At 37.5% G+C, this 19,700-nt stretch overlaps 1 protein-coding gene across 7 annotated transcripts in view; it reads right to left on the reverse strand.

The window, feature by feature from the left end:
• The window catches only part of LINGO2 (leucine rich repeat and Ig domain containing 2), a 1,108,249-nt gene that overhangs the window by 256,637 nt on the left and 831,912 nt on the right, over window positions 1–19,700 (reverse strand). The window contains exon 1 of one of the 7 annotated variants that reach the window (XM_070248731.1): window positions 18,740–19,018. The exons of the other annotated variants lie outside the window; for them this stretch is intronic. The gene's annotated coding sequence lies outside the window, so the exon portion shown is untranslated. Of the gene's footprint in view, window positions 1–18,739; window positions 19,019–19,700 lie in introns of those variants that run through there. 7 annotated transcript variants of the gene reach the window in all.

Raw genomic sequence — 19,700 nt, forward strand, 5'->3', positions numbered from 1 at the left:
GGAATCATCTCTTTGAAATGTAATCATCAAAGAAGATATTGCTCTTATCTCCCAGTTTCCAAGGTATGAGACTTAATTTCTCAGGGTAGTTGCAGAACTACCTCCTGTCCTAAAGAATGAGAAGTTTAATTTTCATTTGGATAAAGGCAATTAGTAAACACAGATTGTCACCCTCGTTAGGATGAACTGTGTGTGCCCAATGTTAAGTCCTCTTACTTGAGGATTAGTTATTTATTCCGAAAACATGGGATTGTATTCACCGGCTATATTAAAGGGATAGATTTCTTTCTGTCTTTGTTATCTCTTTAGTGGATTGCCTGTGATGCACGTCACATTCTGGCTTAATGCTTATTCAATGATAAAACTATTGTCTTTCTACCTTTGTGAAGGAGCTTTCTGGGTTGGCAGGAAATTTTATTTTTAATTATATTTCCCAAAGAGTTTAAAAGAAAGCAATAATGGTTATATTAACATATATTAATATACTATATATTTATATGTAATATGTAATAATACCTAACACATACACTAATAACACGTTAAATTCAGAATTTTAAAAAAGATCGGACAGAAAGGGACATTATATAATGACAAAAGGGTCAATTCTTCAAGAAGATAAAGCAATCTTAAATGTGTATATACCAAAAAACAGAGCTGCAAAATATGCACAGGACTTATGGGCAAGATTGTATATCTGGAGTTATTCTCATTGGGGAAGTAGAAGGAAGAAATATTAAAGAAAGAGGAAATCTTGATTTTTATACAAGTTCTGTCACTAAATAGTTATGTGACCTTGGCCAACACTTAATCTCCTTGAACCTCAGTTCCTCTATTTTCTCTAAAATGTGGAGTTAGGTAGATGATCCACAAGCTTCCTTCCACTCTAAAATTCTAGATCTCTTTGCGATCACGTAATTTTGTATGCCCTGGAAATAGATAATTTTCAGAACAAGCACAAACATTTATAATGAAAACTATTTAAATACACTTCTTTACGTTCCTAAAGAACATTTGAAATGGTTTACACAGAGATTATTACATAGACGGAATGCAGGTTAAGAAACCATAATCAACAAATTTTAAAACAAACCATACTGTAACATCTTACTCTGAAGATGGCATACCACTTTTAAAAATGTCATTAGAACAGAGGCCAGCCCTGTGGCCTAGTGGTTAAACTCAGTCCACTTCACTTCAGTGGCCTGGGTTCAGTTCCCAGTCACAGACCTATACCTCTTGTTGTGGCAGCAACCTACATACAAAAAATAGAGGAAGATTGGCACAGATGTTAGCTCACAGCGAATCACCCTCAGCAAAAAAAAAAAAAGAGAGAAAAAATGTCCTTAGAGCATACCAAATTGCACCCCTAAGTCTAATGCCCAAATTCACAAATGAATATGTAAATTATTTAAAAATAGGAACCATAGTTGAGAGAATTCAGCAGACCATGTTTCCACCACAGGGCAGCAGAACTTGTCAACCCAAGATATGTCTCTTTGACACAAGGATTATTTTAGGCTTTTTAATTTTAAGAAACAGCAGACATGGAAGAAACTCTGAAAACCATGTAGAGGTTACCCTTTGTAAAAGACTTTTACATTTGAAAGGGAAATCGCCGTTTGTAAGGGTGTGTCTCCCTCAGCTGTACCTGGAAGAGGGGGATGACTTTATCTCTAGAAAGGCTTATCAATGGAGAAGGCAGAGACTTAAATCTGCATCACAACCTTTCTTGGTAACCTGCAATAACTGGCTTCCCCTCACCCCCAACACTGTCTTTTATCTTTAGCTGAAGATGGTATTTAAGGTGGTGGCTTTGGCCATTTTGGGGAGATACTAAGTTTTCCTGGATCTCTCCCATGTAAACAGGAGGTATACATGTTATTAAACATTTGTTTGATTTTCTCCTGTTAATGTGTCTTATGTCAATTCAATTATTAGACCAGTGAGAGGAAGTTAGGAGGGGAGAGGAGAAGTGTTTCCTCCCCAACACCATTCTAAGCCAAAATTAGTCTGATCTTGAATCATGAGTCATATTTTAAGACAAAATCCAGTCAAATCAGATCAATTACTGAAAATATATACTACATGTAATATATGTAGTAATAAATAATACATGATAGAACAACATCAGAAAATACACTCTATAAAAACCTTAGAAATGATCTTTCAACTTCTGCTTTATACCAGTGAGGAAATTAATAACAGAGAGTTAGAGTTATACAGTGAGTAGTAATAGCACACGATGAGGGAATCCTGGTATTTAATTATGCCTATATGGAAGCTATCATGAATACAGCCAAATACAAATTCAAATCATGAATCAGCCAAATTATCATGAATAATGCCCAAATAGGATAGGGCATTAATTTATAGAGTGACTTGAACAGATAGTCTCGATTTCCCCATATTAAAAATAAATAAACAAAAGAAGCTAGCATTTAAAGAATAAAGCTTTTATAAGCTACCTATTGAAATGAAAGGTAAGCAACAAGTAAGCATTTTCAGAACAATTATCAAACTGAACTTCGTCATGTCTCATCTTGCTCAAAAAATAGTTATTATTTTCCTCAATAAAGCAGAGAAAAATTAATGGATGTTTTCAAGTCATTATAGTACATATATTGATTTTCCTGGGGTATTAGAACAGATGCACGTTTCTTTTTATGAGATTACAGTCTCATTAAATCTTAAAAGTACACTGTAGGATATTGACAAGTGTCCAATGAGAAAAGCGTCAGCAAGCATTTTTGACCACTTAACTCTGCAGGGCCCTGTGCTAAGCACAATGAGACGTCACAAATGCAATGGAAGCACGACCCTTGACCTTGCGTAAATTGAAAACAAAGACTGGTGCATACCAATTATTTCAGAATTTATGGTAATCTGTCATGGTAGGTGAGTGAGGCAACATTGCTTATTTCCTTCGCTCAATCAATAGGTAAATATATTCTTGTGTATGTTCTGCAGTAAACTAAATGATCCCTCTTACTTGCATTATTGTATTTTTGTAACCGTTTTAGCAGTTCCTCCTGGAAATTAAATAATTGTTAAACAAAGAAAATCTTCTCTCAAATTCAAATGACAAGATTGATTAAGATAGTAGGAGCTAAAATCCCAGGCTTTGGAAACAGTCTTACCCAGGGCCAAATGCCAGTTCCTCCACTTTAACCACGTAGCCTGGGGGATCTAACAACCCCTCCTGCTCTCAAGTCTCTGGTCCCTCCTTTGTTAAACTGAGATCATAAAAGGCTACCTCAGAGCATAACTCTGTAAATTAAATTATAATATACTTAAGGATTTGGTATACTTCCTGGTACATAATAGTTGCTTAGTGGATTTTAGGTATTATTAACATTAATATTAATAATACTATTATTATGTCTAAAATTTGTCAGAATATATGAAAGAACATTTATATTTGGGGCTGTTTCCACAGTATTATTGGAATACGGCAATGAAATGGCATTAAAAATAACTAAAATGTGCACAAAGATTGCCCCTGACCACTCCCTCTCAACTATTTCTTCATACACTCTATCCAGTTTTCTAGAATAAAGAGACTACTTTCAGGGCGGTTGATTTATCTGCCTAGATGAAAGATAGACACATATGTATTTATTTCATATCCAGCGCAAAGAACTTATCGTCATGACACTCAATGAAGAAAAATCTTAAAGTTCGTAGCAATTGATAGCTTTTAGAGGCACTTTAAATATCAAGAGAGGGTCCACTTCCATCATATCCATCTTTAACTTATTTGTAAAGCTGCTAAGAAATTTGTCCTTTTACTGAAAGACAATTTTACTTTCGGCTAGAAGATAAAGTTCCTCGAAGGCTGTCACTCAAACAACCATTTTACAAGCAACCAATAGGAACACCCGATCTAATAGACAAATTCATGTCAAATCCAAATATACTAGAGTTCCTCATTTACGAGTCCATCCATTACTTATCTTGGAAAATGATACTTCTTCCTCTCAATTTTATGCCAAAATATTTGTGAAAATAGATTTATGTACAGCCTGAGGAAATTGTTTTGCGTCTTGTTCTTAGTACTCAAAATTACTTAGCTATTTCTAGACTCACAGTAATATCTATACAGGTGTTACAGCATCCCGTCACTGGGCACGTCCTTCCCACTCTTTTCTAGTGATTCAGATCTCACCCTGCTGGAGAGCTATACACCGCAGTTGCAAAGAAAGACAGCCAGACTTACTCGGGTTGAAATCCTGCTCCACCACTTATTGGTTGAATATCCTGGGGCAAGGTACTGAACTTTTCTTTTTCCTATAAGTTACGATTATTGTGAGGATTTTAAAAATATGATGTATGTAAAGCAGTTGGTAGAGTGCCCAGCACTTGGAATGCACTTGATAAACACTATTATTTTATTATTATGACTATTCTTCAAGATATAGCTCAGACACCATCTCTCCCAGGAAACGTTTATTGACCTGCTTCAGTAGGACCAACATTCCTCTCTGACTTTACTTCATGTGAAATTCTATGCTCGTTCCCAGTTTGTAAGTTCCTCAACTTTGCAACTCCATTTCCTGGTCTGGAGATAATAATAACTAAATGTGAACAGACAAACACACACATAGAAACAGAGATTGGATTGGTGGTTACCAGAGGGGGAGGGGCGAGGGAGAAGGGTGAAAGGGGTAATTAGGCACATGTGTGTGGTGATACATTATTAGTCTTTTGGTAGCGAACATGTAATCTACACAGCAATCAAAACTTATAATGATACACACCTGAAATTTATATAATGTTATAAACCACTGTTACCGCAATTAAAAAAAAGAACGAAAAAACATGACTAAATGTGATATGCAATGCGCTCTCTCAATGGAAGGCTAAAGTGGGACTTTTACTCTTTTGTTAGACTAATTCCAACTTCTTGAGGGAGACTTTTTCCTCCCTTCTTCTTCTCCCCAAAGCCCCCCAGTACATAGTTGAATATTTTGGCTGTAGGTCCTTCTGATTGTGCTACATGGGATGCTGCCTCAGCATGGCCTGATGAGCGGTGCTAGGTGTGTGCCCAGGATCTCAACTTGGGAAACCCCGGGCCACTGAAGCAGAGCTTTTGAACTTAACAACTTGGCCACGAGGCCGGCCCCTTGAGGGAGATTTTTAACTCAATGGATCCCAAACTTGATAATTTATTATGTTTGCCAGCCAGGACAGAGCGGTCGCTTTTACTGTGTAATCCATGTACCCTTACGGTGGTCTGTGACTCTACAGAAACTGTGAGCAAAATTTCACGCACATGACCAGATACGCATGAGCATTTTTCTGAGGGAATGTTTCAGATCTTTCACTGGATCTTCAAAGGGGTCTATAACCAATACAAGAAGATATGGACCACTGATTTAGAGACAGATTTGTGACCCAACTCCACATCTGAGTAGGACTTGTTGGTATTCATTTTATAAGTTATCCTTATCCCTTGCTTCATTTTTCTATTTCAAGTTTCTTAATGTTCATATTCTCCTTCAAAAGTAAAATGCATTTCATCCTACCAACTGTCAAAACATAGTAGGTTCATGTCAGTTCCTTTCTTTCCAATATCCCTGACAGCTATTATATACACACTGTGAAGTTTCAATTTAAGTTTTTAAGAGCATCTCTTTTTGTTTAACAAATATGAATCTGGTGCCTCCTTTATGCCAGGTAGGGTTCTAGGATCTGGGAACTAAAAATTAAACAAGACAGGCAAGTCTTCTGCTGCTCTCATGAATTTGTTCACTAGTGCAATAGAAACTAAACAAATAATTAGATTAAATTAGGTTAATAATTTAATTTCAGGTAGAGCCAGGGAAAAAATGAAACAAGATAATGGGATAAGAATGATGGGGCCTCAGTACATTCCATAGGGTACTTTTGGAAAGTTTCGCTGAGAAAGCGATGTTTGAGGATAGATGTAAAATGACGCAAAGCAGCCATGAGAAAAGGGAAAGAACATTCCAGACAAAAGGAACCACAAGCACCAAAGAATAAGCTTGACATGCTTGAGAAACTGAAGCAATTCATTAAAATGATAAGAACAGGGCCAGCCCCGGTGGCCTAGTGGTTAAGTTCAACATACTCCACTTCGGTGGCTGGGGCTTGGTTCCTGGCTGCAGACCCACACTGCTCTGTTAGCAGCCATGCTGTACTGGCAACCCACATACTGAAAAATAGAGGAAGATTGGCATGGATGTTAGCTCAGTGTGAAATCTTCCTCAGGAAAAAAAAAAGATAACAACAAAGTAAAAATCTTAACTGTTTTAGGTTGGTTAAGGTAACATTTAATTCTTATTGTAGAAAATTTGGAACATTCATAAAAGTACAAAAATAAAATTTTCACATAAAGCCTCTAAAAAGTTTTGGTATGTTGGTATATTTCCCCCCAGAATTTTTAGATACATTATATAGAAAATGGAAAGATATAAAATATCCTACTGTGCATAATTCTTGTTTTACCTTCTTTTGCTTAATATATTGTGAGAAGCATCTTCCTGAGTCATTAAAATTATTCATAAACATAATTGCTAATGGCTGCATAGTATTCCATCATACAAAAGCATTAGCTTTTATGTAATCAATCCCCGTGTTGGATTTTTAGGTTTTGTTTTCTTTTTGCTCTAAAATAAATTCAGCAATTAGTAATTTTATGGAAGATATCTTTGTATAGTTTCTTGGATTGGATGTCTGGAAGTAGAATTCATTTTGATCTTACATGTCAAAATAGCATAGAGCCTGTCTTAGATTTATTAGACTCAATGCACATTTAATATAAAACAAAATCTTTCAAGAGCTTGTTAATCTATCATTTTGTCTATATCAGTCATATGTTTATACATTTATATATCCATATATCCACTGGTCTTTTAAAAGAATTCATCAAAACAAAAGACCATTCTACTCTACCGGAGAGTGGTCCTTAGAGGAGAAAGAACCCTTTGTGATTTAAAAGATGTTTGTAGTGAAAACAACCTCCCAGAGACTCACTGAAATTATGACTACCAGAAGTCTCTGATTCAGCTTAGGAAAAAAATCTTGGTTTCTTAATAATTCAGTAGCAGAAAATAATTCCAAAGGTGGTGTGATGTTTGGCAATGAGGGATCTATTGAAATTTGTACTTACAACTTCACTTTGAGCCACCTTGATCTCCACATGTGTTTCAGCAACTCTTTTGATCCATATGCTTATTTACTGTCTGGCTATTTCATCCTAGAGCTATTTCTGCCCAATAGAGGAGCAACATCAATAAACCACAAGATTTTATTAGGTTTATCCAACAAATGCTGATCTCTCCTGTTGGGTTTAATTTGTTGGTCTGTTATCACGGTTGTTCTAATATATCATTTAATGACCTTTCCTTCTCTACATTCTAGAGCCCATGTAACATTAATCCTTTTATGTACTTACATTGGAGGATGAATTATTGATGTGCAATTGTCGTTCCCAATGATTATGGTGTTGTTGATTAATGCATAAAATGCAGACGCCTAGCTAAGCAAGCAAGGCAATACTCCAGAAACTACAGAATAACAATGTTGTTCCTTTGTCTTCCATTGACTTGGAAGGCCAACTTCAACAGGCAACTAACCTCTTTGCTAATAAATACACCCTATGATTATGCATCTGTGTTATCTGTCAAGTGGGAATGATGCCTTGTATTGATTTTTTCTTAGATGATGGAGTGTGTGTCTAATCAAGCTCATTTTAAAGCACTTCACAAATACAAAGGCTATAAAAATACTGAATAAGGCCGCTATGTTCACTGGAGTAAAAATGCTTCCTGAAATACATATTTCTACCTAAGGGTTATAAGAAGGGAGAAAAATATCTCTCTTCCATCCTTAGTGAGGAACCACCCCTATGACTCTTCGGTTAATTTTTCCAAGGATGAGGACTCAGGAACAAATATAGAGCTACTGAAATAAATATAAGATATCTAAAATTAAATTAGGCACTTTATTGTTATACAAATATATTAAAAGACCATTATAGAAAACTGTGCTGGCCTAAAAATTATTCAAACAACCCCCACTCCAGACAATTAGAATTGTGCAGCCCTTTCTTTAATATTCTGTTCAATTTAGGCTTCTCATGTATGCTTCATGAAAAAAAAAATCTTGTAGGAATTTTTTTCCTAATGCATTGAGATTAACAACTATCTCACCAGAGAGTTTTTTCAGAGAGGTTTAGAAGTAAATCCGAATTCCACAGCCCAACAAAAGCTGTGAGCTACAACAGGGAACATCTTTGACAGTCATTGGGGTATTATTTTTCCCCTTCTCATCTGTGTGTTCACTGACTTGCCAACCATACCAAAGCTTATGCAATGTGTATAAGTCATATCTGAGAGGAAATGCTCCTTCTTCTGAAGCCTGGAAGCCTACAGAATGCATGGCTTTGACGTTTTAAACAATGTAGTAAATATTTCATAAGTTAAGACGTTCAAGTTTTGAGACAAGAAAATCACAGGAGGATTGGTCCTCTATTGCCTTTATTTGTCTTTCACATAAATGAGTATGGGTTTTGTTTTATTATTTAAAATTTTTACCTTCCCCAGAATTTTTTTTTGCATTGCATAGCACACCCTGATGAGAAAGTCTTTATTGAGGTGTTATTCTGTAGGGGGTGCTGCTTATCTGATCCCCCTGGTCTCAGTACCAGAATCCTGACAGAATCTGCCAGTTAGAATATACATAATTTCTCTTTTATAATACCAACAGAGAGTCCTAAACTTGGCACTTAATCCGGATAAAGTAAGAATTAGCTGAGATTAACTTAAACCAAAATATACGATTATGGTAGGATACATACATTCAGACTCTTGTAATTGAAAGCCTAATTATTTTCTTTTTCTTCTTTTTCTATGTACTGGCAGAAGGTCATGGAAATATTTTCCTTCACCTCCTGGAAAGGTTTTAAGATTAATTTCTCCCAGCCCTGTAAGAGAAGGAATGATAATTTTGCTTGGTAATACTTTGGAATCTGGATTTGTGAGCCATTTAGGGTCTACCAGAGAAACAGAAGAAGGTTCTTGAGAGAAGAGGAATGGACAGGGGGAGGGAGAGAGAAGGAGAGAGACGGACCCACTGAAGGAAACAAAGAGAAAAAGCCTTTTCCTTGGATTAAAAGGAGACCAGTTGAGGCAGATGGGGTGGGAGAGGATATAAATTGGTCTGAAAGTCCAAGGGGAATTGTTCAGGAAGGGAAAGACCAGTGTGTGAAACTCAAAAAGAACACCAAAAGAGAGATTATCTGAAGGTCCAGAAGCCACAGGATAGCTCAGTCGATATGTAGCAACCACCAGCCCCAGTTAGAGCAAGACTCTCCCTTGTCTAATTCCAAAGCCTTGGCCAGTTGACCCTCCCATCTGCACCAGTAACTGACTCTCACAAATCGTACCACCCAGCAAAAATGATGACTAACTTTTCCACAGATTTTAGCAGGATGTCAGCAATATTGTCTCCTGTGGGCACTCCATTTTTACAAAGCCCCAGACACCTATAAGAGCAAGAATGAGCCGTGGGCCCCCACACTTATACTAGACATGGGATGGACCTGCCCTGAAAAATCTTCAGACTCCATAAACTCAGAGAGTGGATGGTAACAATCCCAGCCAATAATGAATATGTTGTCAGAAAGAGTGAATGTATGTATAATTATATATACAAAGACCACATATACTACTCAGAGTGGATCAGATGGTAACTTTCAATATTTTTTTTTCACTTGGGAATTGGTGAAACAGGCTGAACTGCCTAAGGGAACTCATTCTGTTTTGGAAAATCTCTGTATCATCTGCTAAAGCTTCTCTCTATTCCAAATGCTATCCTGACTGGCACGAGAATGGGGACTGAATTAGAACTTTTTTTTTTTGGTGAGGAAGATTGGCCCTGAGCTAACATCTGTTGCCAGTCTTCCTCTATTTTGTATGTGGGATGCTGCCACAGCATGGCTTGATAAGTGATGCATAGGTCCACATCTGGGATCCAAATCTGTGAACCCCAGGCTGCTGAAGCAGAATGCGTGAATCCAATCCCTATGCCAGTGGGCCAGCCCGTGAATTAGAACTTCTAATACTACCTTCAGAGACTTCTTAGCCTCTCTGTCTAAGACACTCAGATCCACTTTAAGTGTCTTATCACAGTTGAGCAGGGATTTTCAGTCTTGTGAGACAGACCCTTTGAAGGCTGTGATGCTTTGCTATCCTTAGTAGTTGTGTGTGGACCTGAGAGAGACACACGGGTTTAATTCTTGCTGGGAGAAACATATATTCAAACAAATCTGCAGCAGAGAGTCCTTTCTCTCTAGTCAGCTCTATTCCTACGAGCTGTGGCACAGATGGATTTATTTCTTGAGCTTCTCTCCTCTCATGAATCCTCTAAAAGGAATTGTTGTCTTATCTTAGGGTAGCTTCTCCCTTAGTCTCCCATTCTGCTTTCTCTGCAATGCTGGATGTTCAGTGGTAACAGAATAACTTCCACACTGAATGCTATCTGAGCAGAATTTGGTAACAGCCCCTGTGGCACCATCAAAACCCTATGTCATCATCAGAAATTCTAGGTGTAGGTGTTTAAGGATTTACTGCACCAGTAGGAGTATGATACAAGAGCATATGCAACAAGATGCCCTAGAACTGACTGCTTTATCACTGGCACTCTTTATTTAATGTTCCATCATGTATAGTTCTAGAACTACATAAGATTAGATTATTCTGTAAAAACAGCAACAATTTTATACCATTCAATCCCTACACAACATAGTAATTTATAAAATGGGAATTATACTTGTTCAAAATGGCAAGTGGAACAAAAGGAGTCCTGTATATTACATAAAAGTGAAGACTAACAGGATTAACAAGTATCTGAATTGGAAGGCATGTTAAAATTTAGGCAAAGATAAATTCCATGTTACTCTTTTTTCCCAGCCTTGCTTACATCCTACCAGGAATAGTGACACCACAAGTTACTAAGAAACCTCACGGCATTTCCATCGTATTTACAGAAATATTTGAATCATTACCTGTGGATTTGAATCCGACAGGACTTTCCTCCGCTACATTGGAGATTTGTATCCACAAAATCTCACTACAGTGAAACCTGAAAAAATAGCCCTTTCCATGTTTCTAATAAGACTCCTTTAGAGTTCAAATCAGACTAAGAAGTTGCCTTTTGTTCCTTACCAGGTGAAAAACACCCCTAGAGAAAAAATAACCTGCCTTAAAATTAGATGACAACATGTTACTCAAGCAAAGAACCAGGTAATTGCCCAGTGATGGTAATTATAGACTGCAATATGGAAAATTAATATTTGCTAACCAATGGAAAATTTCATATGTTAAACTGTCATAACAGTGGGTTTTATTATTAGACGATGTTGTACTTTAATTGGAAAACTTTGGACTTGGTGTTAAAAGGCCATAAATTGATTTTTTAACTTGGCAACCATCTGCTGGTGATTAGGGACCAGGCACTTATTTTGCTCCATCATCTACAGAAATATGAACACAAATTTTTAAAGGCCAATTTGAATTATATGTAAAATAAATCCATTTATGCTAAGATACTAAGCAAAAATTAGAAAACAAAGTATCCACCTGCACATCATCTGGGTAGGATCTTGCTTTTTGGATTATTTAATCTTTCCTGTGCCTGCTCTTTTTTCTTAAAATAGAAGTGGTAAAAGGACTTATTTCTTTGAGTTTTTATGAGGAATAATTAAGATAATGCTTCTAAATCACTTAGCACAGGACTTCACACCTAATAATGCTTAGTGAATATTACTTCTATGATTATTATTTATTAATTAAAACGCCCTAGAAAGAAGGAAACTTTTTCTCATGTTGCGGATAAATTGTCAAGATAAACCATGGGCTCTGATTTACAGCTCTACTGTGAAATAAAAAAAGAAAAAAAAATTGAGCCATGAAGTCATCCTTGGAATTAAAGTAAAGGATATAAATGGTTCATTTGGATATATAAAATTTAGATTTACATAAAAGTCATTTACACTTTATTTTGAACAGCACAGCTTTTCTCTAAAGTCTCATATTTTCTCTGTGACCTCTTAACAGATCTGCCGAAGAGTAGCACTAGTTTGAAATGCTGCTTTGAAAACTCTAAATAATGTACGCTCTAGGGAAAAAAAGGGGGGTGCAATCTATGTGTCTATTCTGATTGGAGGTACAAAGTGAACGAGAAAATATTTGTGCATAAAAATGTTATATTCCAATAAGAGAAAAACAACAACCCAAAAACACATTTTGAAACCCTTACTATAGGTTCATAAAGGCAAATGGAACTTAAAAAGCTATCTAGTGCAAGTTTTTATTTAAGGCTTAAATCATTTCTGGAACATTCTTGCTAGCTGGTCATTCAGGTTATATTTGCATACCATCAGTGACTGGAAACTTACCACTTCCCGAAATCATTCCATGCTGAAGATGGGCAAGAAGGGTGCCATGGAAGAAGCACAGGTTTCTGGAGTGGGACGCACTGGGTTTGTATTCTGGCTCAGCCATGCATAGTGAGGGCCTTAGCAAAAACAGTCAGGCTAAGTCTTAGACTCCTCATGTGTAAATGTGGGTGATGATCTCTGCCTCTGATAGTTTTCTGTGTTTAGCTCAGTTAGGCCAGTTACCTAAACACTAAACTAGCTGCTGTGAAGGTATTTGGTAGAGGTGGCTAACATCTACAGTCGGTTGACTTTAAGTGGATTACCCTCTACTTAATGTGGGTGATCTCATGCAAGCAGTTGGAAGGCCTTAAGAGCAAAAACTGAGCTTTCCTGAGGAAGAAGAAATTGTGCCTCAAGACTAAAGTGTCAACTCCCGCTCAGTTTCAAGCCTACTGGCCTGCCCAGCAGACCTCAGACTCAACGCTACAGTATCAACTCCTGGCAAAGTTTCCAGCCTGCTGGCCTGTCCTATGGGATTTGAACTTGCTTGGCCCCAGTGTTCATTCATCTCTCTCTCATATATTTATATATATACGAATTGGAAAGTATTTAAAAATCTTGTAGGCAAAGATAAATCCCATCTCATTCTTTTTCCCAACCATGCTTAAATCCTACCAGGAATAGTGACACCATAAGTTTCTAAGAAACCTCATGCATTTCCATTGTGCTCACAACAATATTTGTATTGTTATTACCATCATTACCATATATTATGTCTAATTATATATAACACACATCTACATAATACATTAACATATATATTAATTATGCATAATTAATATATAATATATATATATTCTTTAGGATATAACATATCCTATTGGCTTTATTTTTCTGGAGAACCCTGACTGATAGACTACTTCACAGGCATAACACTTTGGAGGATAAAAAGGCACTCAATAAATCTGACTCTCCCATGGCCCCTTTCCAAACATTATTTGAAAATTGTCGCCCTGTAGCCTCTGCTGCTAGTCAAAGATCTAATACAGTAAATGCAATACCTGATCCTAGGTTTTTATATTTATCGATATAAATAATACTATTAGGACAACTGGCAAATTAAAGGGTCATCCTTAATAAACGTGTGTGAGAGAATATTCTTGCTTTTAGGAAATACACACTGAAGTAATGAAAGGGTGAAGGGGCATGAATTATGCAACCTACTCTCCACTGGTTCTGGAAAAAAATGTGTAATAAATAGAGAATCATGAAGCAAGTGTGGCAAAATGTTAAAAATAGTTGATTCCAGGTGAAGAAGATACAGGAACTCTATGTATGATTCTTAAAACTTTTCTGTATGTTTAAGATTATTTCAAAATAAAAAAGTTAAAAAAAGGCAAAAGAAAAAAGTAAGTAAAATGGCATAGATGAACCCAAAGCAAAGCTTTGGTCTTATCAGCAGTTCTCTCTGAGCACCTGGACTAACTCGTAGCGGGCAGCACCCTTGGGTTAAGATTAAAGGCTTTAGCCTGCCAGGCTCCCTGATAATCCTGTTCCTTACACGCTGACTGAACCCAGAGCCACATTCAAAGCGGAAAGAGAGGGTCAGCATCTCAGATGATCAGAAAGGATTTGAAAATACAGAAGCATGTAGTCATTCTTCCATCACCAGCTTATATTCTCATATTTGAGTAATTTAATATTAATTTTAAAACCGGATGTAGTTTAATAACACTTGAACTCAGTCTGTTTTTCCTTTAACGTATTCACCATTTATGTATCATTTCAAGATGTTTCCTAAATTCTAGCTCATTAAAGCTTCCTCTTGAATGAAATGAGGCATGAAGATCACCCAAAAGTCCCCATTTGATGAAATACCCCCAGAGGACCACTGACTTTGGGGCATTGTAAGGAGGCTGTCATCTAAATGCAGCATATCACTTGAACAGTAAAATGTTTTACAAAGAGTAAACTTGACTCAGAGGATCACCTCAAAACATTACAACTTCCAGATGAGTTTTCCTGCCATTTTCTCTGATGCAACTAATTGTGACCCACCTAATGGAAAGAAAAGGCCACACAGATGCTGCTGTTTCCAGAGCTAACCTGAAATCTCCCAGATTTCTCTCAAAACTTGGCTTCCTAGAAAATGTACATTTGATTACACTTCAAGTCCAATTAATTTCAAGTCCAATTAAAGTAGAACCGACAGAGGTTTGCCTTTTCTCTTCTCTACTGTAGAGTTCTCTTTGGATGTATATGTTGTGGGTTCTTTCTTGTCTTTTTTTGATGTCTGGATGCCTGTGGCCTCATAGCTTTTCTTGATATCTGGATGTCCAACCAGAGAGCTGAAACCCAAATTAGGTTCAGATCCTTGCTCTGTGCCTCTTCAGAAACTACAAAGACTTAGGTGAGAATGTCTATTACTGACTGGGAGTCTTCTCCTAGCTCAGTCACTCCTGGTCCCTGGTGCCCTGAGTAAGCTAAGACCATTATTAACGTCCAGCTCACAGTAGCACGCATATCATCCTTCCACACCACAGGACAGCCACAGACATCTGAAAATAATGTACTAACTGTGCCCCTCTGTACATCTATCTTGGGCAAGCCTATCATCAAAATACAGAGGAGAAGTTAAAGAACTGTGGTACTCATGGCTTCAAAGTTCAGGAAGAAACTGAAAAATGGATTCTCCTTCCAGATTTCCAGATGGCACAAAAAATCCTGTTCTGTACAGTGGGCAAGACATTACCTTCAGAACTATAGCTTTTCTGCTACAGCACAGTTCCAGATTGTCTCATTTTTTATTTCAGAGTCAGGATTCTTTAGAAATCTCTGCTCTTTAATTTTGTTTTTGTTGTTCTTGTTGAAGTGTTTAAATCCATTAGAATAACAAGCTTTTTTTCCTTTCAAATTTTTCCCATGGTCCATTTAATCAATGTTACGCATAGCTGCCTGATTCAGCTGCCCACATTTTACTCCTTTGCTTAAACAAATAAATTAAATAAAACTTCTAATCACAAGCCTTCACATCCAGAATGAATTTCAACCTCTTCCATATGGGCTCTAAGTTTCTCTAGAATTTGCTACAACTTCCTTCTAGTAACTTTTTCTCCTCCCTTTTACATCCAATCTCTCCTCCACTCCTGACAAACTGTTTCGTATGATGTCCTCCAAGTTTGTGCTCTTCCCCCTTGCTGCCTTTGCTGACGGCAATCCTTAGCCTGCAGTGTCATTGTGACCTCCACCTGACAAAATTTCACCTTTCCTTTAGACCCAGTTTCAGTGTCTCCTCTTTTCTGAGCCCTTCATGATCACCTCAGATATTGACTCTCTGCCTCCTCTGTATTCCTGAAGTAGTTTCCATATGGCTACAGGACCTGTCCTCCCACTGTGGACCCCAGGAGCCCAGCACAGCGTCTAGAAACACAGATTCTAGACCCAGATAACACAAGTTCAGTTCTCGGCTCCTCCATTTCCTGGCTCATGATCTGAGCAAGTTACTTATTAATCTCTCTGAGTCTCAGTTTTCTCATCTATAAAATGGGGATTTTCAAAGGTACCCACTTTATACACAAGACTAAATGCATTAACATAAAAGCACTTAGACTAATGCCTTACAATGCAGTACTGTCGTCCCCCCTTATCCATGGGGATTCATTCCAAGACCCTCAGTGGATGCCTGAGATGGCAGATAGTACCAAACTCTATGTATACTATGTTTTTTCCCACACATACATACTTATGATGATGTTTAACTTATAAATTAGGCACAGTAAGATATTAACGACAATAACTAATAATAAAACGATTATAACGATATACTATAATAAAAGTTACCATAGATCTTATCAACCTCAGTATACAATTTTTTTTCTTTCCTTATTAACTTGAGAATTTTCACGTTTTCACTTAAAGGAAGCACTTTAAGGCTTCTCTTTGGTACATCCAAATTGCTAGCTTCACTACTCTTCTGCTTTGGGGTCATTATTAAGTAAAATAAGGGTTACTGGCACACAAGCACTGTAATATTGTGACAGTTGATCTGATAACTAAGACTAAGTGACTAATGGGCGGGTAGCATGCACAGCATGGATCCACTGGACAAAGGGATGATTCTCATCTTGGGTGGGATGGAGCAGGATGACCAGAGGTCTCATCACACTACTCATAACAGCATGCAATTTAAAACTTGTGAACTGTTTCTTTCTGGAATTTTTCATTTAATATTTTCTGACTGTGGCTGACTCTGGATAATTGAAGCAGTACAAGCAAAAGCATGGATAAGGGGGGACTACTGTATTCACTATGTGAGTATTTGCCAATATTCGTGTGATTTGTGCACACCCTCCACACACATACAAACACACAAGGCTGTACATGTAGGGACTCTAAAAATACAGGTCAAACTAATAGCAGACACATCTAGGCAGCTTCTGAAGATCGTCTTTTGATTTTCTACAGTGATTACTCTAATGCACTGACAGAATTGGGTAAACTGATTTTTAAGATGAAGTCTCATTAAACGTTTCTTTGGTTAAAGATGAAGAAAATCTTAAACTAAATTACAAAAAAAATCCATGAAGTTATCTGAGGTAAGGAAAGGAAAATCTTGTAAGACAGGTATTCAAAGTTACACAGGAGAACTTGGTGACACATCACCATAGAACAGAGTTTGCATGACACAGCTAAGAAGATAAAACACCCCCTTCCAGGTCTGCAGGTTATGCATTTATTGAGCTGGACGGTCGCACAAGAAAGTCAATGGGCAGGACCCCAGGGGTCCTAGATTTTATTCCTGACCTTATCAATTACTCCATTTTGAGTATAAGAACTCTTCCATGTTGCCTAAAATAAAACCTTGGTGGTATTTTTCCCAGGGAATTTTTCCGATTTGTAAAATTACATATATCAAATTGACACAAGGGTTTAGAGTTAAATCACATTATTATATTTTTAATTAATTGCCTTTACCAAAAGAACTAAAAGTACATGAGGTCAGGACTACATAACCACTGAACACATATTTTTCCACCTGTCAAAGTGGAACTACAATAGAATATTTAGGCCTTACTTCTCAATATTTGGAAAAGCAATTAGTACTGATCACCACATTCTTCAGTTATGTGTTATATACATGGAGGAATAAATCTTGAACCCATAGTTTGCTGTACAAGTCCTGAATGATTTTCTCTACTTGTCCTTCTGATCTCAACTACTCACCTCCCCCAACCACAGCCCAATTTAGTGGTCATACAAAAGCATTGCACTTCCCAGAATGCACCCTGCCCTCTCTAGCCCCTCTATCTTTGCACATGAGCAACCTCTTTTTCCTTCCTGTCGTGGAAACTCCCACACATCCTTCAAATTCCAGTTCAGATGTCATCTTTTTCTTTCTGGATTTTTCTGAGCAGGGTTAAACGTACCCATCTCTTATGTTTCCATAATGCCCTGATCATACCTCTGTTTTCCCACTACTACCATTACTTTTTTATGTGTCTACTTCTTGATTTAACTGTGAAGCCCCAGAGGACTGAGATGTGGATCAATTCTTCTCTTGGTCCATTGTATCTAGTACAAAGTAAGTCTTTAACAAACACTATTTCAATGAGTGCATGGATGAACTTCGATCACTTTTTCTCAATGGAACATTAAGCTTTCTGTCTATGTAAATCTCCCACAGATTCAATATATATTACCTTTCAATAAAGCAAATCAGTTTTAATTTTCATTTAAAATGTCATGGCTGTCACAGACATCCATTTATACTTTTCAGGACACTTTCTTCTTTCATTTTAAATTCTCCCTAATATTGCTTGGTGTTTTATGGACAAGATAGCTGCTCTGAAGCTAAGTGCTATGAATCTAAGTTTGACAGCAAAGTAAGTTTTCTGAACTTCAGAACTGTCCTTTTTAATCAATAATTCCTCCCACCAAATATCCATCCAATAATCACAGAGATTCCCATATGCACCACAATCCACTGGAGCATTTTCTTTTCCCCAATTTCATCAGTGTAGCCATTAATCCATTCACCCACCCATTCACTAGTCCATCCAGCCCTGTAGCCAACAACAGCTATTTAAGCACTTATTGTCTACCACCATTGAGCTCAGAGCTGGAGATCCAAGGATTCAAAAGGCTGAGGACCCGCCCTCACAGAGCACACAGTCCACAGAAGGCAAGGAGGCCAATTACAACAACCACAACAAAAGATAACACAGTGATTTAAGGGCTACTAGAGAAATGTGCAAAGTACACTGGGTGAAATGCAGGAAAGCAGGGACTCTCTGATAGTTTGTAAAGAAAGATTTGAAAGTACTTCAAATGCCATACCTCTAAGGATCCGAAGATACCCTGGTGCCACCCCAGGTCATCCTTTCCACTGACTTCGGCACAGGAACAGGAACATCATCCTAACCTTTCCATGGTATCTCTCGGCTGCTCTCAACTATCTTCGGGAAGCACTTTATTTGAAAACCAAAGAGCCCTTTCCCCTTCAGCCCGCCTGTGGGGTGATGAAAACATGGGAGCTGAGCCTATCAGTGCTTCTATCAAGCAGCTGAAAAAGTTGTAGCCCATGAGTCATGGCTCTTTTCATGTGTTTCCAGATCTGTGGGAGGAGAGGCCTTTGGCTGGCAGCACTGGCAATCTAACACCTAGGATGATCACTTGGGAAAAGAGACAAGTTCAAGCCACCAGGAGAGCTAACAATCCTCCCACTGCCCTAAAGTGTGCAGATCCCCAATGCTACTGCCAGGCCATGCCTCAAAATAGCACGAGAGCCAAAACCCACATTTTCAAAAAAAGGGACAAATAAATTAAGCCTCTGCCACCCACCTCCCTTATGTGCTGTGAAGGAAAATCAAATGAAATAAACAAGCAAATTAGCAGCTGGTATGAGCTTCAGATCACGAATATGTTTTGAAGGCCGTGCCAACCAGTTCTTCCTGAATTGGATTTGTTCTTCTTGGGAAAATAATAATTAGTAATTGTACTACTAATATTAATGCCTAAAATCTATTGAAGCATGGTACCAGATGCCATGCTTACAACTTACATGCACATCTTATTTAATTGTCACAAACCTCACGAGGTACTACTAGAATCCAGAGTTTTACAGATGAGGGGTTCAAGGCTCAGAAGGGTCTAACCAATTTGCCAAGGTTCACACCTGTAGTAGGTAGCTGAGCAGAACTTATACCCATTAATATCTTAAAAATGTTGCTCTTAACAATATACATCCCTAAAAATGAGGGAAAATATTAAAGTAGAATCGTTAGAGCATGGACATTGT

This window comes from Equus caballus, chromosome 23 (genome assembly GCF_041296265.1).
Source record: "Equus caballus isolate H_3958 breed thoroughbred chromosome 23, TB-T2T, whole genome shotgun sequence".
Classification (NCBI taxonomy): Eukaryota; Metazoa; Chordata; class Mammalia; order Perissodactyla; family Equidae; genus Equus; species Equus caballus.